A 26,442-nucleotide genomic window follows, 5' to 3' on the forward strand; every position below is an offset into this window, starting at 1 on the left:
AAATACTTCAAAATGAGTTACATTAAAGATAAGAGCATTAGTTAAGTAGTTATAAACAGTCAAACTCTGTTTAAAGAACGGCTTCTTTAAAGGCAATTGAATTAAATAAGCAGTAAGGGAAAGCAAAGAGCTGGTCAAACTTTGACCACACTAAGGGCCAGTGTATTAGATAAGTAGTGAAAAAACTCAAAAAATTACAGCACCTGGTATTCCTAGGCAGTCTCCCATCCAAGTACTAACTTGGCCCAACTCTGCTTAGCTTCTGCAATCAGACGAGATCAGGCGTGAACAGTGTGGTATGGCCGCAAGCTAAAGCTGCTGCAAAAGGCCCCCTATTTTAAGGTGAGGCACACTAAGTGCCATTATACTAGATAAGTAATGAATGAAATACAAAAAAAAAAAAAAATACTTAAAAATGAGATACGATAAAGATAAGAGCATTAGTTAAGTAGTTAAAAACAGTCAAACTCTGTTTAAAGAACAGCTACTTTAAAGGCAATTGAATTAAATAAGCAGTAAGGAAAGCAAAGAGCTGGTCAAACTTTGACCACACTAAGGGCCAGTGTATTAGATAAGTAGTGAAAAAACTCAAAAACTTACAGCACCTGGTATTCCTAGGAAGTCTCCCATCCAAGTACTAACTAGGCCCAACTCTGCTTAGCTTCTGAGATCAGACGAGATCAGGCGTGAACAGGGTGGTATGGCCGTAAGCGAAAGCTGCTGCAAAAGGCCCCCTATTTTAAGGTGAGGCACACTAAGTGCCATTATACTAGATAAGTAATGAATGAAATACAAAAAACAAATACTTCAAAATGAGTTACATTAAAGATAAGAGCATTAGTTAAGTAGTTAAAAACAGTCAAACTCTGTTTAAAGAACGGCTTCTTTAAAGGCAATTGAATTAAATAAGCAGTAGGGAAAGCAAAGAGCTGGTCAAACTTTGACCACACTAAGGGCCAGTGTATTAGATAAGTAGTGAAAAACTCAAAACTTACAGCACCTGGTATTCCTAGGCAGTCTCCCATCCAAGTACTAACTAGGCCCAACTCTGCTTAGCTTCTGAGATCAGACAAGATCAGGCGTGAACAGGGTGGTACGGCAGTAAGCAATAGCTGCTGCAAAAGGCCCCCTATTTTAAGGTGAGGCACACTAAGTGCCATTATACTAGATAAGTAATGAATGAAATACAAAAAAAAAAATACTTCAAAATGAGCTACATTAAAGATAAGAGCATTAGTTAAGTAGTTAAAAACAGTCAAACTCTGTTTAAAGAACAGCTACTTTAAAGGCAATTGAATTAAATAAGCAGTAAGGGAAAGCAAAGAGCTGGTCAAACTTTGACCACACTAAGGGTCATTGTATTAGATAAGTAGTGAAAAACTCAAAACTTACAGCACCTGGTATTCCTAGGCAGTCTCCCATCCAAGTACTAACTAGGCCCAACTCTGCTTAGCTTCTGAGATCAGATGAGATCAGGCGTGAACAGGGTGGTATGGCCGTAAGCGATAGCTGCTGCAAAAATCCCCCTATTTTAAGGTGAGGCACACTAAGTGCCATTATACTAGATAAGTAATGAATGAAATACAAAAAAAAAAATACTTCAAAATGAGCTACATTAAAGATAAGAGCATTAGTTAAGTAGTTAAAAACAGTCAAACTCTGTTTATAGAACAGCTACTTTAAAGGCAATTGAATTAAATGAGCAGTAAGGGAAAGCAAAGAGCTGGTCAAACTTTGACCACACTACTGTGTATTAGATAAGTAGTGAAAAGGTAAAACAATTGTTTCTAGTCCCCATCCAAGCCTGCAGGTATAGTTTTCAGAGTTACTCTACTAACTCTGTAGTCTTTCATTCCTTATATAGACTTGCTTTGTCTCTAGTCTGCTAGTTTTGTGAATCTTCAACCCATATATGGAGTTGTCTTTTGTGCTCTCCGTAGTGGGCAGTTGAGGCATGTCCAGCTATGCAATAGAGGTCAACGCCCCATAAGGGCTATATAAGCTGATGGTTTACTCTCTGTGTTAAGCTGCATTCTGAATAAACCAGATTTGATTTCACTCGTGTGGTTTGTTTCGACTGCTGCTTCCAGGCGCCTGAATTTGTTCTGTACTGCTGATGAACGGACACAGGGGGACGCATACACTGAAGAAGAGAAGTTCTTACAATAAGCAGTAAGGGAAAGCAAAGAGCTGGTCAAACTTTGACCACACTAAGGGTCATTGTATTAGATAAGTAGTGAAAAAACTCAAAAACTTACAGCACCTGGTATTCCTAGGCAGTCTCCCATCCAAGTACTAACTAGGCCCAACTCTGCTTAGCTTCTGAGATCAGACGAGATCAGGCGTGAACAGTGTGGTATGGCCGCAAGCTAAAGCTGCTGCAAAAAGTCCCTATTTTAAGGTGAGGCACACTAAGTGCCATTATACTAGATAAGTAATGAATGAAATACAAAAAAATACTTCAAAATGAGCTACATTAAAGATAAGAGCATTAGTTAAGTAGTTAAAAACAGTCAAACTCTGTTTAAAGAACAGCTACTTTAAAGGCAATTGAATTAAATGAGCAGTAAGGGAAAGCAAAGAGCTGGTCAAACTTTGACCACACTAAGGGCCAGTGTATTAGATAAGTAGTGAAAAAACTCAGAAACTTACAGCACCTGGTATTCCTAGGAAGTCTCCCATCCAAGTACTAGCTAGGCCCAACTCTGCTTAGCTTCTGAGATCAGACGAGATCAGGCGTGAACAGGGTGGTATGGCCGTAGCTAAAGCTGCTGCAAAAGCCCCCTATTTTAAGGTGAGGCACACTAAGTGCCATTATACTAGATAAGTAATGAATGAAATACAAAAAACAAATACTTCAAAATGAGTTACATTAAAGATAAGAGCATTAGTTAAGTAGTTAAAAACAGTCAAACTCTGTTTAAAGAACGGCTTCTTTAAAGGCAATTGAATTAAATAAGCAGTAAGGAAAGCAAAGAGCTGGTCAAACTTTGACCACACTAAGGGCCAGTGTATTAGATAAGTAGTGAAAAAACTCAAAAACTTACAGCACCTGGTATTCCTAGGCAGTCTCCCATCCAAGTACTAACTAGGCCCAACTCTGCTTAGCTTCTGAGATCAAACGAGATCAGGCGTGAACAGGGTGGTACGGCCGTAAGCAAAAGCTGCTGCAAAAAGCCCCCTATTTTAAGGTGAGGCACACTAAGTGCCATTATACTAGATAAGTAATGAATGAAATACAAAAAAAAAAAAAATACTTCAAAATGAGCTACATTAAAGATAAGAGCATTACTTAAGTAGTTAAAAACAGTCAAACTCTGTTTAAAGAACAGCTACTTTAAAGGCAATTGAATTAAATAAGCAGTAAGGGAAAGCAAAGAGCTGGTCAAACTTTGACCACACTAAGGGCCATTGTATTAGATAAGTAGTGAAAAAACTCAAAAACTTACAGCACCTGGTATTCCTAGGAAGTCTCCCATCCAAGTAGTAACTACGCCCAACTCTGCTTAGCTTCTGAGATCAAACGAGATCAGGCGTGAACAGGGTGGTACGGCCGTAAGCAAAAGCTGCTGCAAAAAGCCCCCTATTTTAAGGTGAGGCACACTAAGTGCCATTATACTAGATAAGTAATGAATGAAATACAAAAAAAAAAAAAAATACTTCAAAATGAGCTACATTAAAGATAAGAGCATTACTTAAGTAGTTAAAAACAGTCAAACTCTGTTTAAAGAACAGCTACTTTAAAGGCAATTGAATTAAATAAGCAGTAAGGGAAAGCAAAGAGCTGGTCAAACTTTGACCACACTAAGGGCCAGTGTATTAGATAAGTAGTGAAAAAACTCAAAAACTTACAGCACCTGGTATTCCTAGGCAGTCTCCCATCCAAGTACTAACTAGGGCCAACTCTGCTTAGCTTCTGAGATCAGACGAGATCAGGCGTGAACAGGGTGGTATGGCCATAAGCGAAAGCTGCTGCAAAAAGCCCCCTATTTTAAGGTGAGGCACACTAAGTGCCATTATACTAGATAAGTAATGAATAAAATACAAAAAAATACTTCAAAATGAGCTACATTAAAGATAAGAGCATTAGTTAAGTAGTTAAAAACAGTCAAACTCTGTTTAAAGAACAGCTACTTTAAAGGCAATTGAATAAAATAAGCAGTAAGGGAAAGCAAAGAGCTGGTCAAACTTTGACCACACTAAGGGCCATTGTATTAGATAAGTAGTGAAAAAACTCAAAAACTTACAGCACCTGGTATTCCTAGGCAGTCTCCCATCCAAGTACTAACTACGCCCAACTCTGCTTAGCTTCTGAGATCAGGTATGAACAGGGTGGTATGGCCGTAAGAGAAAGCTGCTGCAAAAAGCCCCTATTTTTTAAGGTGAGGCACACTAAGTGCCATTATACTAGATAAGTAATGAATGAAATACAAAAAAAAAAATACTTCAAAATGAGCTACATTAAAGATAAGAGCATTAGTTAAGTAGTTAAAAACAGTCAAACTCTGTTTAAAGAACAGCTACTTTAAAGGCAATTGAATTAAATAAGCAGTAAGGGAAAGCAAAGAGCTGGTCAAACTTTGACCACACTAAGGGCCAGTGTATTAGATAAGTAGTGAAAAAACTCAAAAACTTACAGCACCTGGTATTCCTAGGCAGTCTCCCATCCAAGTACTAACCAGGCCCAACTCTGCTTAGCTTCTGAGATCAGATGACATCAGGCGTGAACAGGGTGGTATGGCCGTAAGCGAAAGCTGCTGCAAAAAGCCCCCTATTTTAAGGTAAGGCACACTAAGTGCCATTATACTAGATAAGTAATGAATGAAATACAAAAAAAAAAATACTTCAAAATGAGCTACATTAAAGATAAGAGCATTAGTTAAGTAGTTAAAAACAGTCAAACTCTGTTTAAAGTACAGCTACTTTAAAGGCAATTAAATTAAATAAGCAGTAAGGGAAAGCAAAGAGCTGGTCAAACTTTGGCCACACTAAGGGCCAGTGTATTAGATAAGTAGTGAACAAACTCAAAAGCTTACAGAACCTGGTATTCCTAGGCAGTCTCCCATCCAAGTACTAACTAGGCCCAACTCTGCTTAGCTTCTGAGATCAGACGTGAACAGGGTGGTATGGCCGTATGCAAAAGCTGCTGCAAAAAGCCCCCTATTTTAAGGTGTGGCACATTAAGTGCCATTAGACTAGATAAGTAATGAATGAAATACAAAAAAAAATACTTCAAAATGAGCTACATTAAAGATAAGAGCATTAGTTAAGTAGTTAAAAACAGTCAAACTCTGTTTAAAGTACAGCTACTTTAAAGGCAATTGAATTAAATAAGCAGTAAGGGAAAGCAAAGAGCTGGTCCAACTTTGGCCACACTAAGGGCCAGTGTATTAGATAAGTAGTGAAAAAACTCAAAAGATTACAGCACCTGGTATTCCTAGGCAGTCTCCCATCCAAGTACTAACTAGGCCGAACTCTGCTTAGCTTCTGAGATCAGACGAGATCAGGCGTGAACAGGGTGGTATGGCCGTAAGCGAAAGCTGCTGCAAAAAGCCCCCTATTTTAAGGTGTGGCACATTAAGTGCCATTATACTAGATAAGTAATGAATGAAATACAAAAGAAAAAAATACTTCAAAATGAGCTACATTAAAGATAAGAGCATTAGTTAAGTAGTTAAAAACAGTCAAACTCTGTTTAAAGAACAGCTACTCTAAAGGCAATTGAATTAAATAAGCAGTAAGGGAAAGCAAAGAGCTGGTCAAACTTTGGCCACACTAAGGGCCAGTGTATTAGATAAGTAGTGAAAAAACTCAAAAACTTACAGCACCTGGTTTTCCTAGGCAGTCTCCCATCCAAGTACTAACTAGGCCCAACTCTGCTTAGCTTCTGAGATCAGACGAGATCAGGCGTGAACAGGGTGGTATGTCCACAAGCGAAAGCTGCTGCAAAAAGCCCTTTATTTTAAGGTGTGGCACATTAAGTGCCATTATACTAGATAAGTAATGAATGAAATACAAAAAAATACTTCAAAATGAGCTACATTAAAGATAAGAGCATTAGTTAAGTAGTTAAAAACAGTCAAACTCTGTTTAAAGAACAGCTACTTTAAAGGCAATTGAATTAAATAAGCAGTAAGGGAAAGCAAAGAGCTGGTCAAACTTTGGCCACACTAAGGGCCGTTGTATTAGATAAGTAGTAAAAAAACTCAAAAACTTACAGCACCTGGTATTCCTAGGCAGTCTCCCATCCAAGTACTAACCAGGCCCAACTCTGCTTAGCTTCTGAGATCAGGCGTGAACAGGGTGGTATGGCCGTAAGCGAAAGCTGCTGCAAAAAGCCCCCTATTTTAAGGTGAGGCACACTAAGTGCCATTATACTAGATAAGTAATGAATGAAATACAAAAAAAAAAATACTTCAAAATGAGCTACATTAAAGATAAGAGCATTAGTTAAGTAGTTAAAAACAGTCAAACTCTGTTTAAAGAACAGCTACTTTAAAGGCAATAGAAATAAATAAGCAGTAAGGGAAAGCAAAGAGCTGGTCAAACTTTGACCACACTAAGGGCCAGTGTATTAGATAAGTAGTGAAAAACTCAAAACTTACAGCACCTGGTATTCCTAGGCAGTCTCCCATCCAAGTACTAACTAGGCCCAACTCTGCTTAGCTTCTGAGATCAGACGTGAACAGGGTGGTATGGCTGTAAGCGACAGCTGCTGCAAAAGGCCCCCTATTTTAAGGTGAGGCACACTAAGTGCCATTATACTAGATAAGTAATGAATGAAATACAAAAAAATACTTCAAAATGAGCTACATTAAAGATAAGAGCATTAGTTAAGTCGTTAAAAACAGTCAAACTCTGTTTAAAGAACAGCTACTTTAAAGGCAATTGAATTAAATAAGCAGTAAGGGAAAGCAAAGAGCTGGTCAAACTTTGACCACACTAAGGGGCAGTGTATTAGATAAGTAGTGAAAAACTCAAAACTTACAGCACCTGGTTTTCCTAGGCAGTCTCCCATCCAAGTACTAACTAGGCCCAACTCTGCTTAGCTTCTGAGATCAGACGAGATCAGGCGTGAACAGGGTGGTATGGCCGTAAGCGAAAGCTGCTGCAAAAGCCCCTATTTTAAGGTGAGGCACACTAAGGGCCATTATACTAGATAAGTAATGAATGAAATACAAAAAAAAAAAAACTTCAAAATGAGCTACACTAAAGATAAGAGCATTAGTTAAGTAGTTAAAAACAGTCAAACTCTGTTTAAAGAACAGCTACTTTAAAGGCAATTGAATTAAATAAGCAGTAAGGGAAAGCAAAGAGCTGGTCAAACTTTGACCACACTAAGGGCCAGTGTATTAGATAAGTAGTGAAAAACTCAAAACCTACAGCACCTGGTATTCCTAGGCAGTCTCCCATCCAAGTACTAACTAGGCCCAACTCTGCTTAGCTTCTGAGATCAGACGAGATCAGGCGTGAACAGGGTGGTGTGGCCGTGTTTAAAGCTGCTGCAAAAAGCCCCTATTTTAAGGTGAGGCACACTAAGTGCCATTATACTAGATAAGTAATGAATGATATACAAAAAAAAAATACTTCAAAATGAGCTACATTAAAGATAAGAGCATTAGTTAAGTAGTTAAAAACATTTAAACTCTGTTTAAAGAACAGCTACTTTAAAGGCAATTGAATTAAATAAGCAGTAAGGGAAAGCAAAGAGCTGGTCAAACTTTGACCACACTAAGGGCCAGTGTATTAGATAAGTAGTGAAAAACTCAAAACTTACAGCACCTGGTATTCCTAGGCAGTCTCCCATCCAAGTACTAACTAGGCCCAACTCTGCTTAGCTTCTGAGATCAGACGAGATCAGGCGTGAACAGGGTGGTATGGCCATAAGCGACAGCTGCTGCAAAAAGCCCCCTATTTTAAGGTGAGGCACACTAAGTGCCATTATACTAGATAAGTAATGAATGAAATACAAAAAAATACTTCAAAATGAGCTACATTAAAGATAAGAGCATTAGTTAAGTAGTTAAAAACAGTCAAACTCTGTTTAAAGAACAGCTACTTTAAAGGCAATTGAATTAAATAAGCAGTAAGGGAAAGCAAAGAGCTGGTCAAACTTTGACCACACTAAGGGCCAGTGTATTAGATAAGTAGTGAAAAAACTCAAAAATTTACAGCACCTGGTATTCCTAGGCAGTCTCCCATCCAAGTACTAACCAGGCCCAACTCTGCTTAGCTTCTGAGATCAGACGAGATCAGGCGTGAACAGGGTGGTATGGCCGTGTTAAAGCTCCTGCAAAAAGCCCCTATTTTAAGGTGAGGCACACTAAGTGCCATTATACTAGATAAGTAATGAATGAAATACAAAAAAAAATACTTCAAAATGAGCTACATTAAAGATAAGAGCATTAGTTAAGTAGTTAAAAACAGTCAAACTCTGTTTAAAGAACAGCTACTTTAAAGGCAATTGAATTAAATAAGCAGTAAGGGAAAGCAAAGAGCTGGTCAAACTTTGACCACACTAAGGGCCAGTGTATTAGATAAGTAGTGAAAAAACTCAAAAACCTACAGCATCTGGTATTCCTAGGCAGTCTCCCATCCAAGTACTAACTAGGCCCAACTCTGCTTAGCTTCTGAGATCAGACGAGATCAGGCGTGAACAGGGTGGTGTGGCCGTGTTTAAAGCTGCTGCAAAAAGCCCCTATTTTAAGGTGAGGCACACTAAGTGCCATTATACTAGATAAGTAATGAATGAAATACAAAAAAAAAAAAATACTTCAAAATGAGCTACATTAAAGATAAGAGCATTAGTTAAGTAGTTAAAAACAGTCAAACTCTGTTTAAAGAACAGCTACTTTAAAGGCAATTGAATTAAATAAGCAGTAAGGGAAAGCAAAGAGCTGGTCAAACTTTGACCACACTAAGGGCCAGTGTATTAGATAAGTAGTGAAAAAACTCAAAAACCTACAGCACCTGGTATTCCTAGGCAGTCTCCCATCCAAGTACTAACTAGGCCCAACTCTGCTTAGCTTCTGAGATCAGACGAGATCAGGCGTGAACAGGGTGGTGTGGCCGTAAGCGAAAAGCTGCTGCAAAAGCCCCTATTTTAAGGTGAGGCACACTAAGTGCCATTATACTAGATAAGTAATGAATGAAATACAAAAAAAAATACTTCAAAATGAGCTACATTAAAGATAAGAGCATTAGTTAAGTAGTTAAAAACATTTAAACTCTGTTTAAAGAACAGCTACTTTAAAGGCAATTGAATTAAATAAGCAGTAAGGGAAAGCAAAGAGCTGGTCAAACTTTGACCACACTAAGGGCCAGTGTATTAGATAAGTAGTGAAAAAACTCAAAAACTTACAGCACCTGGTATTCCTAGGCAGTCTCCCATCCAAGTACTAACTAGGCCCAACTCTGCTTAGCTTCTGAGATCAGACGAGATCAGGCGTGAACAGGGTGGTATGGCCATAAGCGACAGCTGCTGCAAAAGGCCCCCTATTTTAAGGTGAGGCACACTAAGTGCCATTATACTAGATAAGTAATGAATGAAATACAAAAAAAAACTTTCAAAATGAGCTACATTAAAGATAAGAGCATTAGTTAAGTAGTTAAAAACAGTCAAACTCTGTTTAAAGAACAGCTACTTTAAAGGCAATTGAATTAAATAAGCAGTAAGGGAAAGCAAAGAGCTGGTCAAACTTTGACCACACTAAGGGCCAGTGTATTAGATAAGTAGTGAAAAAACTCAAAAATTTACAGCACCTGGTATTCCTAGGCAGTCTCCCATCCAAGTACTAACTAGGCCCAACTCTGCTTAGCTTCTGAGATCAGACGAGATCAGGCGTGAACAGGGTGGTATGGCCGTAAGCGAAAGCTCCTGCAAAAAGCCCCCTATTTTAAGGTGAGGCACACTAAGTGCCATTATACTAGATAAGTAATGAATGAAATACAAAAAAAAATACTTCAAAATGAGCTACATTAAAGATAAGAGCATTAGTTAAGTAGTTAAAAACAGTCAAACTCTGTTTAAAGAACAGCTACTTTAAAGGCAATTGAATTAAATAAGCAGTAAGGGAAAGCAAAGAGCTGGTCAAACTTTGACCACACTAAGGGCCAGTGTATTAGATAAGTAGTGAAAAAACTCAAAAATTTACAGCACCTGGTATTCCTAGGCAGTCTCCCATCCAAGTACTAACCAGGCCCAACTCTGCTTAGCTTCTGAGATCAGACGAGATCAGGCGTGAACAGGGTGGTATGGCCGTAAGCGAAAGCTCCTGCAAAAAGCCCCCTATTTTAAGGTGAGGCACACTAAGTGCCATTATACTAGATAAGTAATGAATGAAATACAAAAAAAAAAACTTCAAAATGAGCTACATTAAAGATAAGAGCATTAGTTAAGTAGTTAAAAACAGTCAAACTCTGTTTAAAGAACAGCTACTTTAAAGGCAATTGAATTAAATAAGCAGTAAGGGAAAGCAAAGAGCTGGTCAAACTTTGACCACACTAAGGGCCAGTGTATTAGATAAGTAGTGAAAAAACTCAAAAACCTACAGCATCTGGTATTCCTAGGCAGTCTCCCATCCAAGTACTAACTAGGCCCAACTCTGCTTAGCTTCTGAGATCAGACGAGATCAGGCGTGAACAGGGTGGTGTGGCCGTAAGCGAAAGCTGCTGCAAAAAGCCCCCTATTTTAAGGTGAGGCACACTAAGTGCCATTATACTAGATAAGTAATGAATGAAATACAAAAAAAAAATACTTCAAAATGAGATACATTAAAGATAAGAGCATTAGTTAAGTAGTTGAAAACAGTCAAACTCTGTTTAAAGAACAGCTACTTTAAAGGCAATTGAATTAAATAAGCAGTAAGGGAAAGCAAAGAGCTGGTCAAACTTTGACCACACTAAGGGCCAGTGTATTAGATAAGTAGTGAAAAAACTCAAAAACCTACAGCATCTGGTATTCCTAGGCAGTCTCCCATCCAAGTACTAACTAGGCCCAACTCTGCTTAGCTTCTGAGATCAGACGAGATCAGGCGTGAACAGGGTGGTGTGGCCGTAAGCGAAAGCTACTGCAAAAGGCCCCCTATTTTAAGGTGAGGCACACTAAGTGCCATTATACTAGATAAGTAATGAATGAAATACAAAAAAAAATACTTCAAAATGAGCTACATTAAAGATAAGAGCATTAGTTAAGTAGTTAAAAACAGTCAAACTCTGTTTAAAGAACAGCTACTTTAAAGGCAATTGAATTAAATAAGCAGTAAGGGAAAGCAAAGAGCTGGTCAAACTTTGACCACACTAAGGGCCAGTGTATTAGATAAGTAGTGAAAAAACTCAAAAATTTACAGCACCTGGTACTCCTAGGCAGTCTCCCATCCAAGTACTAACTAGGCCCAACTCTGCTTAGCTTCTGAGATCAGACGAGATCAGGCGTGAACAGGGTGGTATGGCCGTAAGCGACAGCTGCTGCAAAAAGCCCCCTATTTTAAGGTGAGGCACACTAAGTGCCATTATACTAGATGAGTAATGAATGAAATACAAAAAAAAAATACTTCAAAATGAGCTACATTAAAGATAAGAGCATTAGTTAAGTAGTTAAAAATAGTCAAACTCTGTTTAAAGAACAGCTACTTTAAAGGCAATTGAATTAAATAAGCAGTAAGGGAAAGCAAAGAGCTGGTCAAACTTTGACCACACTAAGGGCCAGTGTATTAGATAAGTAGTGAAAAAACTCAAAAACTTACAGCACCTGGTATTCCTAGGAAGTCTCCCATCCAAGTACTAACTAAGCCCAACTCTGCTTAGCTTCTGAGATCAGACGAGATCAGGCGTGAACAGGGTGGTATGGCCATAAGCGAAAGCTGCTGCAAAAAGCCCCCTATTTTAAGGTGAGGCACACTAAGTGCCATTATACTAGATAAGTAATGAATGAAATACAAAAAAAAATACTTCAAAATGAGCTACATTAAAGATAAGAGCATTAGTTAAGTAGTTAAAAACAGTCAAACTCTGTTTAAAGAACAGCTACTTTAAAGGCAATTGAATTAAATAAGCAGTAAGGGAAAGCAAAGAGCTGGTCAAACTTTGACCACACTAAGGGCCAGTGTATTAGATAAGTAGTGAAAAAACTCAAAAACTTACAGCACCTGGTAATCCTAGGCAGTCTCCCATCCAAGTACTAACTACGCCCAACTCTGCTTAGCTTCTGAGATCAGGCGTGAACAGGGTGGTATGGCCTTAAGCTAAAGCTGCTGCAAAAAGCCCCCTATTTTAAGGTGAGGCACACTAAGTGCCATTATACTAGATAAGTAATGAATGAAATACAAAAAAAAATACTTCAAAATGAGCTACATTAAAGATAAGAGCATTAGTTAAGTAGTTAAAAACAGTCAAACTCTGTTTAAAGTACAGCTACTTTAAAGGCAATTGAATTAAATAAGCAGTAAGGGAAAGCAAAGAGCTGGTCAAACTTTGACCACACTAAGGGCCAGTGTATTAGATAAGTAGTGAAAAAACTCAAAAACTTACAGCACCTGGTATTCCTAGGCAGTCTCCCATCCAAGTACTAACTACGCCCAACTCTGCTTAGCTTCTGAGATCAGGCGTGAACAGGGTGGTATGGCCTTAAGCTAAAGTTGCTGCAAAAAGCCCCCTATTTTAAGGTGAGGCACACTAAGTGCCATTATACTAGATAAGTAATGAATGAAATACAAAAAAATACTTCAAAATGAGCTACATTAAAGATAAGAGCATTAGTTAAGTAGTTAAAAACAGTCAAACTCTGTTTAAAGTACAGCTACTTTAAAGGCAATTGAATTAAATAAGCAGTAAGGGAAAGCAAAGAGCTGGTCAAACTTTGGCCACACTAAGGGCCAGTGTATTAGATAAGTAGTGAAAAAACTCAAAAGCTTACAGCACCTGGTATTCCTAGGCAGTCTCCCATCCAAGAACTAACTAGGCCCAACTCTGCTTAGCTTCTGAGATCAGACGAGATCAGGCGTGAACAGGGTGGTATGGCCGTAAGCGAAACCTGCTGCAAAAAGTCCCCTATTTTAAGGTGAGGCACACTAAGTGCCATTATGCTAGTTAAGTAATGAATGAAATGCAAAAAAAAAAAAACTTCAAAATGAGCTACATTAAAGATAAGAGCATTAGTTAAGTAGTTAAAAACAGTCAAACTCTGTTTAAAGAACAGCTACTTTAAAGGCAATTGAATTAAATAAGCAGTAAGGGAAAGCAAAGAGCTGGTCAAACTTTGACCACACTAAGGGCCAGTGTATTAGATAAGTAGTGAAAAAACTCAAAAACTTACAGCACCTGGTATTCCTAGGCAGTCTCCCATCCAAGTACTAACTAGGACAAATCTGCTTAGCTTCTGAGATCAGACGAGATCAGGCGTGAACAGGGTGGTATGGCCGTAAGCGAAAGCTGCTGCAAAAAGCCCCCTATTTTAAGGTGAGGCACACTAAGTGCCATTATACTAGATAAGTAATGAATGAAATACAAAAAAAAATACTTCAAAATGAGCTACATTAAAGATAAGAGCATTAGTTAAGTAGTTAAAAACAGTCAAACTCTGTTTAAAATACAGCTACTTTAAAGGCAATTGAATTAAATAAGCAGTAAGGGAAAGCAAAGAGCTGGTCAAACTTTGGCCACACTAAGGGCCAGTGTATTAGATAAGTAGTGAAAAAACTCAAAAGCTTACAGCACCTGGTATTCCTAGGCAGTCTCCCATCCAAGTACTAACTAGGCCCAACTCTGCTTAGCTTCTGAGATCAGACGAGATCAGGCGTGAACAGGGTGGTATGGCCGTAAGCTAAAGCTGCTGCAAAAAGCCCCTATTTTAAGGTGAGGCACACTAAGTGCCATTATACTAGATAAGTAATGAATGAAAAACAAAAAAAAATTACTTCAAAATGAGCTACATTAAAGATAAGAGCATTAGTTAAGTAGTTAAAAACAGTCAAACTCTGTTTAAAGTACAGCTACTTTAAAGGCAATTGAATTAAATAAGCAGTAAGGGAAAGCAAAGAGCTGGTCAAACTTTGGCCACACTAAGGGCCAGTGTGTTAGATAAGTAGTGAAAAAACTCAAAAGCTTACAGCACCTGGTATTCCTAGGCAGTCTCCCATCCAAGTACTAACTAGGCCCAACTCTGCTTAGCTTCTGAGATCAGACGAGATCAGGCGTGAACAGGGTGGTATGGCCGTAAGCTGAAAGCTGCTGCAAAAAGCCCCTATTTTAAGGTGAGGCACAGTAAGTGCCATTATACTAAAGTAATGAATGAAATACAAAAAAAATACTTCAAAATGAGCTACATTAAAGATAAGAGCATTAGTTAAGTAGTTAAAAACAGTCAAACTCTGTTTAAAGAACAGCTACTCTAAAGGCAATTGAATTAAATAACAGTAAGGGAAAGCAAAGAGCTGGTCAAACTTTGACCACACTAAGGGCCAGTGTATTAGATAAGTAGTGAAAAACTCAAAAACTTACAGCACCTGGTATTCCTAGGCAGTCTCCCATCCAAGTACTAACTAGGCCCAACTCTGCTTAGCAGCTGAGATCAGACGAGATCAGGCGTGAACAGGGTGGTATGGCCGTAAGCGAAAGCTGCTGCAAAAAGCCCCCTATTTTAAGGTGAGGCACACTAAGTGCCATTATACTAGATAAGTAATGAATGAAATACAAAAAAAAATACTTCAAAATGAGCTACATTAAAGATAAGAGCATTAGTTAAGTAGTTAAAAACAGTCAAACTCTGTTTAAAGAACAGCTACTCTAAAGGCAATTGAATTAAATAACAGTAAGGGAAAGCAAAGAGCTGGTCAGACTTTGACCACACTAAGGGCCAGTGTATTAGATAAGTAGTGAAAAAACTCAAAAACCTACAGCACCTGGTATTCCTAGGCAGTCTCCCATCCAAGTACTAACTAGGCCCAACTCTGCTTAGCTTCTGAGATTAGACAAGATCAGGCGTGAACAGGGTGGTGTGGCCGTAAGCGAAAGCTGCTGCAAAAAGCCCCCTATTTTAAGGTGAGGCACACTAAGTGCCATTATACTAGATAAGTAATGAATGAAATACAAAAAAAAAAATACTTCAAAATGAGCTACATTAAAGATAAGAGCATTAGTTAAGTAGTTAAAAACAGTCAAACTCTGTTTAAAGAACAGCTACTTTAAAGGCAATTGAATTAAATAAGCAGTAAGGGAAAGCAAAGAGCTGGTCAAACTTTGACCCCACTAAGGGCCAGGGTATTAGATAAGTAGTGAAAAAACTCAAAAACTTACAGCACCTGGTATTCATAGGCAGTCTCCCATCCAAGTACTAACTAGGCCCAACTCTGCTTAGCTTCTGAGATCAGACGAGATCAGGCGTGAACAGGGTGGTATGGCCGTAAAGCGAAAGCTGCTGCAAAAGCCCCTATTTTTTAAGGTGAGGCACACTAAGTGCCATTATACTAGATAAGTGATGAATGAAATACAAAAAAAAAAATACTTCAAAATGAGCTACATTAAAGATAAGAGCATTAGTTAAGTAGTTAAAAACAGTCAAACTCTGTTTAAAATACAGCTACTTTAAAGGCAATTGAATTAAATAAGCAGTAAGGGAAAGCAAAGAGCTGGTCAAACTTTGGCCACACTAAGGGCCAGTGTATTAGATAAGTAGTGAAAAAACTCAAAAGCTTACAGCACCTGGTATTCCTAGGCAGTCTCCCATCCAAGTACTAACTAGGCCCAACTCTGCTTAGCTTCTGAGATCAGACGAGATCAGGCGTGAACAGGGTGGTATGGCCGTAAGCGAAAGCTGCTGCAAAAAGCCCCCTATTTTAAGGTGAGGCACACTAAGTGCCATTATACTAGATAAGTAATGAATGAAAAACAAAAAAAATTACTTCAAAATGAGCTACATTAAAGATAAGAGCATTAGTTAAGTAGTTAAAAACAGTCAAACTCTGTTTAAAGTACAGCTACTTTAAAGGCAATTGAATTAAATAAGCAGTAAGGGAAAGCAAAGAGCTGGTCAAACTTTGGCCACACTAAGGGCCAGTGTGTTAGATAAGTAGTGAAAAAACTCAAAAGCTTACAGCACCTGGTATTCCTAGGCAGTCTCCCATCCAAGTACTAACTAGGCCCAACTCTGCTTAGCTTCTGAGATCAGACGAGATCAGGCGTGAACAGGGTGGTATGGCCGTAAGCGAAAGCTGCTGCAAAAAGCCCCCTATTTTAAGGTGAGGCACAGTAAGTGCCATTATACTAAAGTAATGAATGAAATACAAAAAAAATACTTCAAAATGAGCTACATTAAAAATAAGAGCATTAGTTAAGTAGTTAAAAACAGTCAAACTCTGTTTAAAGAACAGCTACTCTAAAGGCAATTGAATTAAATAACAGTAAGGGAAAGCAAAGAGCTGGTCAAACTTTGACCACACTAAGGGCCAGTGTATTAGATAAGTAGTGAAAAAACTCAAAAACTTACAGCACCTGGTATTCCTAGGCAGTCTCCCATCCAAGTACTAACTAGGCCCAACTCTGCTTAGCTTCTGAGATCAGACGAGATCAGGCGTGAACAGGGTGGTATGGCCGTAAGCGAAAAGCTGCTGCAAAAGCCCCTATTTTAAGGTGAGGCACACTAAGTGCCATTATACTAGATAAGTAATGAATGAAATACAAAAAAAAATACTTCAAAATGAGCTACATTAAAGATAAGAGCATTAGTTAAGTAGTTAAAAACAGTCAAACTCTGTTTAAAGAACAGCTACTTTAAAGGCAATTGAATTAAATAAGCAGTAAGGGAAAGCAAAGAGCTTGTCAAACTTTGACCACACTAAGGGCCAGTGTATTAGACAAGTAGTGAAAAACTCAAAACTTACAGCACCTGGTATTCCTAGGCAGTCTCCCATCCAAGTACTAACTAGGCCCAACTCTGCTTAGCTTCTGAGATCAGACGAAATCAGGCGTGAACAGGGTGGTATGGCCGTGCGCGAAAGCTGCTGCAAAAGCCCCTATTTTAAGGTGAGGCACACTAAGTGCCATTATACTAAAGTAATGAATGAAATACAAAAAAAAATACTTCAAAATGAGCTACATTAAATATAAGAGCATTAGTTAAGTAATTAAAAACAGTCAAACTCTGTTTAAAGAACAGCTACTTTAAAGGCAATTGAATTAAATAAGCAGTAAGGGAAAGCAAAGAGCTGGTCAAACTTTGACCACACTAAGGGCCAGTGTATTAGATAAGTAGTGAAAAACTTAAAACTTACAGCACCTGGTATTCCTAGGCAGGATCCCATCCAAGTACTAACTAGGCCCAACTCTGCTTAGCTTCTGAGATCAGACGAGATCAGGCGTGAATTTTTTTTTTTTTTTTTTTTTTTTTTTTTTTTTTTTTTTTTTTTATTATTTTTTTACACAAACGATACAAACTACAATAAACCACCTGAAGGGGGAAACCCTTTTACATGGGGGGAGTACACCTTTGTAAAATTAAACATAAAATTAACATACATAGGTTCCGACATCCGACTCTTTTAAAACATACATAAAATCAACTGTCGTCATCAGGCATCTTCCAGTCAAATTCTTCAAAGATCTTATATACATCATAAGTAAAAATGTGATAAAAGTCATTGAGTTTTCCCAAGTTCTTGTAGTAACAATACAAATATTTCAGATAGTTTTCAGCTTTTTTCTTCAATATTCTTTCAATATCCAAGACAGATTTCTCTCTTTTTGCCACCACCCTTCTCTCCCATATTGCTCCTTTCATTAGCATGACAAGAAGATTAATGATTTTGCTATTTTTACACTCCTTATATTCACCCAACATTACAATTTTATTCCATTCTGATTCGTCTTCATAGTGCTCTCCTTTCAAAAGTTCAAACAGTCTTTTGCATTTAGTTTTTAAAATGTCCAGTTCTTTGCAATATAAAAACAGGTGCAGGAAGCCTTCATCCTCTTTGTTGCACACACTTACAGATGGAGCTCTGCTCCATTCCAATCTTGTGTAAAATCACGTCTGTAAAAATAGCTTTGTGTCTGATTAAAAATTCCAGGTTTCCCAGTTTCGTTTCAACTATCCTTCCTTTTATGTTACTCCATATGTTTTCTTCTTTCAAGTCTTTATATTTCTGCTTCCAATAGTCATTTGCTTTAGGTTTCTTAAAAATCGTATCTCTAAAAACACCATAAAACATTTTGACAGTACATTCCTTGAAAATATGTAGTTTCTCTCTAAAAATAGCGTTCACATCTTTCTCCGGTTCACCTGGCTCCATATTTTCAATTTTTTCAATCCAGTCTTTTGGTATTGCGTTTTTAATCATGCAGTACTTATTTATGATTTCTTGTTTGGTATAGTCCTCCTTAGCTTCTTCCATAGTGTCAAAAACATATTGAACTGGTAAAAATCCTCTTTGAACTCATACAGAACATCTCTTACTCTCGCTATCCCCACATCCCACCATTTCTTAAAAAACAACTCTTTTCCTTGATTCACAATATTCTTGTTTAAAAACAATGGTTGATTTAAAATGTCCTCTCTCGTCCCTTCGGGATGTAATGCACATGCTTTAAAAACTCTCCCCAGGCACTCAACTGTTCCTTGTAAAAATCTGGCAAATCTTTCCACATCCAGTTTTTCGTTCTCATCCATAAAATATTCTCCCCCATATTGACATTGCCACATTTGTTTAAAAAATACAACATAGTTTTTTTCCAAACAGTTTCAATTCTTGCATCCAGATATTTCTTCACCAGTTTAACTCTCAAACATTTCTTCCTTTGTGCAACATCAATAAGACCCAAGCCGCCTTTCTCAACAGCCCCTACAAGGGTGTCATACGCAATCCTCGGTGGCTTTCCTCCCATAAATACTCAGTAAAACATTTTTTCAATCTTTTTTCAACCCACAGAGGCATACTTGTAACATATAAAAAATAACAAATCTTTGAAGTCATTAAAACATTCAAAATTAAGACCTTTCCTTTCAAGCACAGATTTCTTGTTTTCCACCAGTTCATCCTTCTTTCAATATCTCCTAAAATTCCTTCCCACATGATCTCATTTGTTTTCTTGTCATCCTCTCCCATGCTAACTCCTAAAATCTTCATTTCCTTAACTTCTTTAAAGTTAAAAGTGTCTGTTAAGGCTGGGGCTCCGCCAAAATCTCATGTACATTGTTTTATCCTCATTTATTTTCCCCCCGGATTTATTACAGAATTCCTGAACTACGTCCATAGCCACCTTAACACTATGTACGTCTCTTACTATTAACGTTGTGTCATCTGCGTATTGGAAAATCCTATTCTCTGATCTACCTCCTTCAATATCGATTCCTCTCACATTCTTCTCTCCTCTTACTGCTAAGCCCAGAGGCTCTGCCACCAAGGAATATAAAAGCGCTGAAAGGGGACATCCCTGCCTTACAGATCTTGTGAGCTTAAAACATTTAGTTAAAAAACCATTGCATTTAATCCTCGTCACCACTCCTTTGTATAAAATCTTAATCCATCTGATAAAATTTTCCCCGAAGCCAAAACTCTTTAAAATCCCAAATAAAAACTGATGCTCCACTCGGTCGAAGGCTTTTTCAAATCAAGACTTACAATGTAACCTTCCAGATTTTTGTCCTTTATATAACTTATTGTGTCCCTAATACTAATTGTAGTATCTGATATATCTCTGCCTTTCACTCCATATGCTTGATTTGTCTTGATAATTTTTGGCATCACCTCCTTTAGTCTATTAGCTAAAACCTTAGATAAAATTTTTAAGTCAGTGTTCAACATTGTCAAAGGTCTGTAATTTTTCAATTCTTTTTTATCTCCTTTCTTCTTATAAATAATTTTCATTAAACCCATACTCATTCTTAAATTCATGTGTCCCTTATTAAAAATGTCATCATACACTTCCTTTAAAATGCCAATTAAAATACCCTTGAAAACAATATAAAATTCATTGCCTAGACCATCAATTCCTGGACTTTTATTCCTGTTCAATTCGTTAATGGCTCTTTCTATTTCTCCTTCATTTATTTCCATATCGCAAGCTTCTTTGTCTTCTTTTTCAACTTTTGTTTCAATTATGTTGAACAATTCTTCACATTCATCTTGCACCCCTTCAGTTGTAAAAAGTTTCTCATAATACATTTTTATCTCTTCTAGTATTTCTTTGTTATCCTTTATTTCTTCTCCATACTCATTTTTAATAGCTGTTATCATTTCAGCTTTCCCTTCCTCTTTTCTAGATTAAAGAAAAATTTTGTACATTTCTCTCCTTCCACTATATATCTAGCTTTACTTCTTAAACGTGCACCTTCATATTTTTCTTCTTCTAAAACTTTAAGTTTATCTTCCAGATCTTTTATTTTTGACACATTCTTCTCATTATTCTGATTAAGCTCCCTTTCTAAGTTCTCTCTTGTTTTTATTTCTGTGTACCTTTTACATCTCTCCACCGATCTACAAAACTGTATAGTATGTCTTTTAATTAGAAACTTAACGTTTTCCCACCATATCCTTTTATCTTCCACATACATTTCATTCTGTTTTTCTTTTTCTATCAATTCTTTTATGTCTTGGACATAGCTGTCTCTTTTAAAACCTCAGCATTTAAAACCCAAACACCTGGCCCCCTTTAATCGTGCTCCAGTCCACTTTCATAAATAGTGGCTTATGGTCACTTAAACTTGTTTCCTCATATCTCATATCTTCAATAAAACCCTCTACATTTCTTGAACACAAAATAAAATCAATTCTCGTTTGGCACATAAAATTCCCTACCATTTGCCTTCTAGAATATTGTCTTCTTTTCCCATTTCTCTCTCGCCACACATCTACCATATTATTGTTTTTCATCAACAAATTCAATTCCTTCCTTCCTGTATCGGTTTTAAAAACCATTCCGTCAGCCATATCTAACTTGCTTAAAACAGTATTAAAATCCCCAATACAATAGCATACTTATATTTCATTAAAAATATCCTTAGATCCTTAAAAATCCTCTTTTCCTTCTCTTCAACAGGCGCATGGACATTTACCACAATTACTTTGTTGTCATCATGTTCCATTTCTATTGCCAAACATTTCCCTACATCATCTTTGTAAACAACTTTGTAAACCACATTCGTGTTTCTTCTTATTAAAAAGGCCACCCTCTGCCATATCTTTTATCCTCATTGCTGCATAATATATCACCATCCCATCTTTTGCTTATTTCACATTTGTGCTTTTCTCTCCAGTTTGTTTCTTGCAATACTATTACATCTACATTTTTAAACATCTCTTTCACCTTTTCAAACTTGTTAAAATCTAAGAGCCCTCTGGCATTAAATGTAGCCAGACTTAAAACCATAAAAAATGAATAAATAAAAACGTTCATAAAACCAATGTCTTTAGCTTGTGTCATCCAAACCCTTTAACAGTTCAAATCGATTCTTTAAAAAGTCTTTGTTAGCATTTCTTTTCTTTATCCCATCTAAACTGGGTTTTACCTTGATTTGACGTTTTCTTATGCTTATTTTTGATGTTCCTACTGCCATTTCTTCTGTGTCGTCTTTAACATCCTCATCTGCATCCGAAATATCCTCAAAGTCCCTAGTAATGTCGATCGGTGCCAAAATTCCTTCTGTCTGTTTCGCTTGTGCATGCTGGTCTTTTGTTCCTCCATGATTTTACATCGTCTGTCTTGTGATTGTCTGTCCTCCTCATTCTTCTCTGTCTCATCAATAATGTTTTGAACTTCAGTCTTCTCCATTTGTTTCAAACGTTCATTGTCCATATGTTCTCCAACCCCCTGGCCCTCAATAATGTCTTTGCCCGCCGCTTGATTTTCTCTTTGCTGTGGTAAGCCTTCTTCTTGTTCGACTACGCTGTCCCGCTCATGCACCTGCCCACTCACATGAGTCTCTTCATCCACATACCAACAATCACACTTATTTAAAACCTTTTTACAATCCGGGCACTTAACCGCATTGCAATCCCTGGCAAAATGTCCTCTCTCCTCACACTTAAAGCACTTAAAATCTGGGCAGTCTTTCAAGACGTGCTCAGGGCTCATGCACAGCCGACAGGTTTTAACCTGATGGCTGTGCATCACCCTAAAATACTGAAGCCCTTCAGCTGTTTCCAGCCTTGTGCTGTACGGGGAGAGACACTACTTCCTTGGGAAGCGACATTTTACAAATCGTGTGCCATCTTCAACAGTTGTGCCCGGATAAACACGTCTCTTGATGTCCGAAATAGGGGTAACTCCCCACCCTTGCAGTTTATCTAAAAATATCTGATCGTCAATGTAAGCGGGCATGTGCATGAATGAGACAACGTAGTCTCTGTTTTGCAACCTCTTTACTTCGCACAGTGTCTCTTTTATCATTAAACCTTCAACCAACAGATCAACATCGTCGATATTCTCTAATGTCACTTCAGTATTCCTTATTTTGTTTAGGTCTTACCGCCAAGACATTTCCTTTGCCGACCTTTTCCGTTACAGCTTTTATGATGTCCTCAGCCCTCGCATTCACATTACAGATGTCCACCGTCACAGTTGCTTCTTTCAGGTAATCCTTCTTTGACTTGTTTCTCTTTTGTTCCTTATCTTTTGCATTCCCATCTCGTCGTTTATTTCCAGTTCCGTGTTCATTAACCAATTCTGTTTCTCCAGCCAAGTCCAAGTTCATAGCCATCTGTCCGTCCGCCATAGATGAAAGAGAAAAAAAAAAAAAAAACTGAATAAAACCACCTTCCAGACAGCACTAGGCTGCTGTTAGGTGGTTTAAACACTCACAAAAACACACAAAAACTAAATTAAAGTCCGAAAAAGTTCACAAAATAAACACTAATAATAAACACAAAATGGAAGAGAGCCTTCCTCTCCCAACTACTGCCAAGTCACTTTCTGTGTGCTCTCTAGCGCCAACAGGGTGGTATGGCCGTAAGCAAAAGCTGCTGCTAAAGGCCCCCTATTTTAAGGTGAGGCACACTAAGTGCCATTATACTAGATAAGTAATGAATGAAATACAAAAAAAAATACTTCAAAATGAGCTACATTAAAGATAAGAGCATTAGTTAAGTAGTTAAAAACAGTCAAACTCTGTTTAAAGAACAGCTACTTTAAAGGCAATTTAATTAAATAAGCAGTAAGGGAAAGCAAAGAGCTGGTCAAACTTTGACCACACTAAGGGCCAGTGTATTAGATAAGTAGTGAAAAACTCAAAACTTACAGCACCTGGTATTCCTAGGCAGTCTCCCATCCAAGTACTAACTAGGCCCAACTCTGCTTAGCTTCTGAGATCAGACTAGATCAGGCGTGAACAGGGTGGTATGGCCGTAAGCAAAAGCTGCTGCAAAAAGCCCCCTATTTTAAGGTGAGGCACACTAAGTGCCATTATACTAGATAAGTGATGAATGAAATACAAAAAAAAATACTTCAAAATGAGCTACATTAAAGATAAGAGCATTAGTTAAGTAGTTAAAAACAGTCAAACTCTGTTTAAAGAACAGCTACTTTAAAGGCAATTGAATTAAATAAGCAGTAAGGGAAAGCAAAGAGCTGGTCAAACTTTGACCACACTAAGGGCCAGTGTATTAGATAAGTAGTGAAAAAACTCAAAACTTACAGCACCTGGTATTCCTAGGCAGTCTCCCATCCAAGTACTAACTAGGCCCAACTCTGCTTAGCTTCTGAGATCAGACGAGATCAGGCGTGAACAGGGTGGTATGGCCGTAAGCAAAAGCTGCTGCAAAAAGCCCCCTATTTTAGAGTGAGGCACACTAAGTGCCATTATACTAGATAAGTGATGAATGAAATACAAAAAAAAAAAATACATCAAAATGAGCTACATTAAAGATAAGAGCATTAGTTAAGTAGTTAAAAACAGTCAAACTCTGTTTAAAGAACAGCTACTTTAAAGGCAATTGAATTAAATAAGCAGTAAGGGAAAGCAAAGAGCTGGTCAAACTTTGACCACACTAAGGGCCAGTGTATTAGATAAGTAGTGAAAAAACTCAAAAAGTTACAGCACCTGGTATTCCTAGGCAGTCTCCCATGCAAGTACTAACCAGGCCCAACTCTGCTTAGCTTCTGAGATCAGACGACATCAGGCGTGAACAGGGTGGTATGGCCGTAAGCGAAAGCTGTTGCAAAAGGCCCCCTATTTTAAGGTGAGGCACACTAAGTCCCATTATACTAGATAAGTAATGAATGAAATACAAAAAAAAATACTTCAAAATGAGCTACATTAAAGATAAGAGCATTAGTTAAGTAGTTAAAAACAGTCAAACTCTGTTTAAGGAACAGCTACTTTAAAGGCAATTGAATTAAATAAGCAGTAAGGGAAAGCAAAGAGCTGGTCAAACTTTGACCACACTAAGGGCCAGTGTATTAGATAAGTAGTGAAAAAACTCAAAAACTTACAGCACCTGGTATTCCTAGGCAGTCTCCCATCCAAGTACTAACTAGGCCCAACTCTGCTTAGCTTCTGAGATCAGGCGTGAATTTTTTTTTTTTTTTTTTTTTTTATTAGAAAATATGATAAAAACATAAAGTTTACAATTCATCACTTAGTCCATCCAGTACAGCAAGTCTCTTTCTATACACTTTGTATTTTCACATTTTCTTCAATTAAATAAAATACATTAAATACTAAAAAGAAAAAACATCATCAAAATCATTCTGTTACTGGCATTTTTAAATCAAACTTTTTACAAACATTGTACATATCTGAATCAAACACTTTGTAAAAGTCTTGCAATTTGTTTTCTTGCTTAAAATAACAATGTAAATGTTCTACATATTTCTCAAACTTCCTTTTGAAAACATTCCATACATCTATTACATTTTCCTGTTTTTTTGCCTCTGCTCTTCTTTCCCATATTGCACATTTCATTAGCATGACAATCAAATTTATCATCTTTTTGTGTTTACACTTTTCTTCTATACCCAACAATATCACTCTGCTCCATTCTATTTTTTTCTCTTTTGTTCCTCTCTTAACATTTCGATTAGTCTTTTACAGGTTTCATTAAAATGTCCAATTCTCTGCAATTTAAAAACAAGTGTAAAAATTTTCGTTTTCAGCATTGCAGACTTTACATCTTTCACTTGGTTCCATTCCTATTTTTTCAATAAAACATCAGTAAAAACCGCTTTGTGCCTAATAAGAAACTCTAAGCTTTCCAGTCGTGCATCTATCATTCTTCCTTTCATGTTATTCCAAATGTCATCTTCCTTAAGATCTTCAAATTTCTGTACCCAATACATATTGACGACAGGTTTCTTAAAGATTCCCTCTCTAAAGAAATCATAAATCATTTTGACCGTGCATTCTTTAAAATAAAATTGTTTTTCTCCCAACTTCACAAATACCTCTTTCTCTTGCTGCTCTTCTTCCATGTTTTCTATTTGTTTTATCCACTCTTTGGGTATTGCTTCTTTTATTACTTCATATTTATTTCTTATTTCTGTTTTATTAAAATCCTCTTTAGCCTCTTCCATTGCGTCTATTATGTGCTGCATTGGTAAAAAACCCTCCTTAAATTCATATAAAACATCTCTGATTCTTGTGATCCCAACATCCCACCATTTCTTATAAAAAATCTCTTTCCCTTGGTTTAAAATGCCATTGTTTAGAAATAAAGGCTGATTTAAAATGCTCTCTCGACCTTGTGGATTAAAATTAACATTAATTAAAAATTTCCCCAGGCGCTCATCAGTTCTTTATAAAAATCTGGCAACACTTCCACCATCCAATTCTTAGTTTTCATCCATAAAATATTGTCTCCCAAATTAAAATTGCCACATTTGTTTAAAAAATATTCCATTGTCTTTTTCCATGCTGCTTTGTTTCCCTCATCTAGGTATTTTTTTTATTATTTTCACTCTTAAGCTATTTTTCTTTGTTCCACATCAATTAATCCCATCCCTCCCTTCCTGCCTCTCCTATTAATGTACTGTATGAAATTCTTGGCGGTTTGCCATTCCATAAAAAATCTAAAAAACATTTTTTCAGCCTTTTTTCCACCCACATTGGCATTGCAGTCACATACAAAACATACCACAACTTTGTCACCATTAGCACATTTAAAATTAAAACTTTTCCTTTTAAACTTAACGTTCTCAATTTCCAAAAATTAGCCTTCTTTCAATTCCTCCTAGTATTTCTTCCCACATTACTTCTTTAACATTTTTTTCGTTTTTTCCCATTAAAACACCTAAAATCTTTACTTCTTCCGTTTCTTTAAAATTAAAACAATCCGTTACACCAACCACTCCTCCAAATCTCATATATACCGTTTTCTCTTCATTTATCTTGCCTCCTGATCCCCTACAAAACGTCTGTACCACTTCCATTACTTTTTTAACACTCTCTATATCCTTAACAATTATGGTTGTATCATCTGCATATTGAAATATTTTTCATTTCCCCACTTCCTTCAATGC

General features: G+C 37.2%; 14 non-coding genes and 29 pseudogenes across 14 annotated transcripts; all 43 read right to left on the minus strand.

The window, feature by feature from the left end:
- Nucleotides 1-191: 191 nt before the first annotated feature.
- Nucleotides 192-310, minus strand: LOC122337146 (annotated as a pseudogene).
- Nucleotides 311-593: 283 nt separating this feature from the next.
- LOC122337151 lies at nucleotides 594-712 on the minus strand. Its single transcript, XR_006249450.1, has one exon. It is a non-coding gene; the product is annotated as a 5S ribosomal RNA (ribosomal RNA).
- A 276-nt stretch (nucleotides 713-988) lies between these two features.
- Nucleotides 989-1,107, minus strand: LOC122337124 (annotated as a pseudogene).
- A 278-nt stretch (nucleotides 1,108-1,385) lies between these two features.
- Nucleotides 1,386-1,504, minus strand: LOC122337059. The gene has a single exon (XR_006249434.1). It is a non-coding gene; the product is annotated as a 5S ribosomal RNA (ribosomal RNA).
- A 747-nt stretch (nucleotides 1,505-2,251) lies between these two features.
- On the minus strand, nucleotides 2,252-2,370 carry LOC122337066. The gene has a single exon (XR_006249441.1). It is a non-coding gene; the product is annotated as a 5S ribosomal RNA (ribosomal RNA).
- Nucleotides 2,371-2,645: 275 nt separating this feature from the next.
- On the minus strand, nucleotides 2,646-2,764 carry LOC122337099 (annotated as a pseudogene).
- A 276-nt stretch (nucleotides 2,765-3,040) lies between these two features.
- On the minus strand, nucleotides 3,041-3,159 carry LOC122337087 (annotated as a pseudogene).
- Nucleotides 3,160-3,442: 283 nt separating this feature from the next.
- On the minus strand, nucleotides 3,443-3,561 carry LOC122337148 (annotated as a pseudogene).
- Nucleotides 3,562-3,845: 284 nt separating this feature from the next.
- Nucleotides 3,846-3,964, minus strand: LOC122337100 (annotated as a pseudogene).
- A 276-nt stretch (nucleotides 3,965-4,240) lies between these two features.
- Nucleotides 4,241-4,349, minus strand: LOC122337197 (annotated as a pseudogene).
- A 281-nt stretch (nucleotides 4,350-4,630) lies between these two features.
- LOC122337067 lies at nucleotides 4,631-4,749 on the minus strand. The gene has a single exon (XR_006249442.1). It is a non-coding gene; the product is annotated as a 5S ribosomal RNA (ribosomal RNA).
- A 280-nt stretch (nucleotides 4,750-5,029) lies between these two features.
- On the minus strand, nucleotides 5,030-5,138 carry LOC122337208 (annotated as a pseudogene).
- A 278-nt stretch (nucleotides 5,139-5,416) lies between these two features.
- LOC122337104 lies at nucleotides 5,417-5,535 on the minus strand (annotated as a pseudogene).
- Nucleotides 5,536-5,816: 281 nt separating this feature from the next.
- On the minus strand, nucleotides 5,817-5,935 carry LOC122337110 (annotated as a pseudogene).
- A 276-nt stretch (nucleotides 5,936-6,211) lies between these two features.
- Nucleotides 6,212-6,320, minus strand: LOC122337136 (annotated as a pseudogene).
- Nucleotides 6,321-6,598: 278 nt separating this feature from the next.
- LOC122337184 lies at nucleotides 6,599-6,707 on the minus strand (annotated as a pseudogene).
- Nucleotides 6,708-6,981: 274 nt separating this feature from the next.
- LOC122337060 lies at nucleotides 6,982-7,100 on the minus strand. Its single transcript, XR_006249435.1, has one exon. It is a non-coding gene; the product is annotated as a 5S ribosomal RNA (ribosomal RNA).
- Nucleotides 7,101-7,376: 276 nt separating this feature from the next.
- On the minus strand, nucleotides 7,377-7,495 carry LOC122337127 (annotated as a pseudogene).
- Nucleotides 7,496-7,770: 275 nt separating this feature from the next.
- LOC122337062 lies at nucleotides 7,771-7,889 on the minus strand. The gene has a single exon (XR_006249437.1). It is a non-coding gene; the product is annotated as a 5S ribosomal RNA (ribosomal RNA).
- A 276-nt stretch (nucleotides 7,890-8,165) lies between these two features.
- Nucleotides 8,166-8,284, minus strand: LOC122337102 (annotated as a pseudogene).
- A 275-nt stretch (nucleotides 8,285-8,559) lies between these two features.
- LOC122337165 lies at nucleotides 8,560-8,678 on the minus strand (annotated as a pseudogene).
- Nucleotides 8,679-8,958: 280 nt separating this feature from the next.
- Nucleotides 8,959-9,077, minus strand: LOC122337090 (annotated as a pseudogene).
- Nucleotides 9,078-9,354: 277 nt separating this feature from the next.
- Nucleotides 9,355-9,473, minus strand: LOC122337063. The gene has a single exon (XR_006249438.1). It is a non-coding gene; the product is annotated as a 5S ribosomal RNA (ribosomal RNA).
- Nucleotides 9,474-9,750: 277 nt separating this feature from the next.
- LOC122337074 lies at nucleotides 9,751-9,869 on the minus strand (annotated as a pseudogene).
- Nucleotides 9,870-10,147: 278 nt separating this feature from the next.
- On the minus strand, nucleotides 10,148-10,266 carry LOC122337070. The gene has a single exon (XR_006249443.1). It is a non-coding gene; the product is annotated as a 5S ribosomal RNA (ribosomal RNA).
- Nucleotides 10,267-10,544: 278 nt separating this feature from the next.
- Nucleotides 10,545-10,663, minus strand: LOC122337116 (annotated as a pseudogene).
- Nucleotides 10,664-10,942: 279 nt separating this feature from the next.
- On the minus strand, nucleotides 10,943-11,061 carry LOC122337118 (annotated as a pseudogene).
- A 278-nt stretch (nucleotides 11,062-11,339) lies between these two features.
- LOC122337091 lies at nucleotides 11,340-11,458 on the minus strand (annotated as a pseudogene).
- A 279-nt stretch (nucleotides 11,459-11,737) lies between these two features.
- LOC122337080 lies at nucleotides 11,738-11,856 on the minus strand (annotated as a pseudogene).
- Nucleotides 11,857-12,906: 1,050 nt separating this feature from the next.
- LOC122337069 lies at nucleotides 12,907-13,025 on the minus strand (annotated as a pseudogene).
- A 280-nt stretch (nucleotides 13,026-13,305) lies between these two features.
- Nucleotides 13,306-13,423, minus strand: LOC122337164 (annotated as a pseudogene).
- Nucleotides 13,424-13,701: 278 nt separating this feature from the next.
- Nucleotides 13,702-13,820, minus strand: LOC122337052. The gene has a single exon (XR_006249428.1). It is a non-coding gene; the product is annotated as a 5S ribosomal RNA (ribosomal RNA).
- A 278-nt stretch (nucleotides 13,821-14,098) lies between these two features.
- On the minus strand, nucleotides 14,099-14,217 carry LOC122337170. The gene has a single exon (XR_006249452.1). It is a non-coding gene; the product is annotated as a 5S ribosomal RNA (ribosomal RNA).
- Nucleotides 14,218-14,489: 272 nt separating this feature from the next.
- On the minus strand, nucleotides 14,490-14,608 carry LOC122337097 (annotated as a pseudogene).
- Nucleotides 14,609-14,885: 277 nt separating this feature from the next.
- On the minus strand, nucleotides 14,886-15,004 carry LOC122337154 (annotated as a pseudogene).
- A 280-nt stretch (nucleotides 15,005-15,284) lies between these two features.
- Nucleotides 15,285-15,403, minus strand: LOC122337098 (annotated as a pseudogene).
- A 281-nt stretch (nucleotides 15,404-15,684) lies between these two features.
- LOC122337219 lies at nucleotides 15,685-15,803 on the minus strand. Its single transcript, XR_006249463.1, has one exon. It is a non-coding gene; the product is annotated as a 5S ribosomal RNA (ribosomal RNA).
- Nucleotides 15,804-16,081: 278 nt separating this feature from the next.
- LOC122337230 lies at nucleotides 16,082-16,200 on the minus strand. Its single transcript, XR_006249474.1, has one exon. It is a non-coding gene; the product is annotated as a 5S ribosomal RNA (ribosomal RNA).
- Nucleotides 16,201-16,473: 273 nt separating this feature from the next.
- Nucleotides 16,474-16,592, minus strand: LOC122337215. The gene has a single exon (XR_006249459.1). It is a non-coding gene; the product is annotated as a 5S ribosomal RNA (ribosomal RNA).
- Nucleotides 16,593-16,867: 275 nt separating this feature from the next.
- Nucleotides 16,868-16,986, minus strand: LOC122337123 (annotated as a pseudogene).
- A 6,231-nt stretch (nucleotides 16,987-23,217) lies between these two features.
- LOC122337092 lies at nucleotides 23,218-23,336 on the minus strand (annotated as a pseudogene).
- Nucleotides 23,337-23,613: 277 nt separating this feature from the next.
- On the minus strand, nucleotides 23,614-23,732 carry LOC122337216. The gene has a single exon (XR_006249460.1). It is a non-coding gene; the product is annotated as a 5S ribosomal RNA (ribosomal RNA).
- A 281-nt stretch (nucleotides 23,733-24,013) lies between these two features.
- Nucleotides 24,014-24,132, minus strand: LOC122337125 (annotated as a pseudogene).
- Between the last annotated feature and the right edge of the window lie 2,310 nt (nucleotides 24,133-26,442).

The sequence above is a fragment of the Puntigrus tetrazona genome, unplaced genomic scaffold, assembly GCF_018831695.1.
Source record: "Puntigrus tetrazona isolate hp1 unplaced genomic scaffold, ASM1883169v1 S000000970, whole genome shotgun sequence".
NCBI lineage: Eukaryota > Metazoa > Chordata > Actinopteri > Cypriniformes > Cyprinidae > Puntigrus > Puntigrus tetrazona.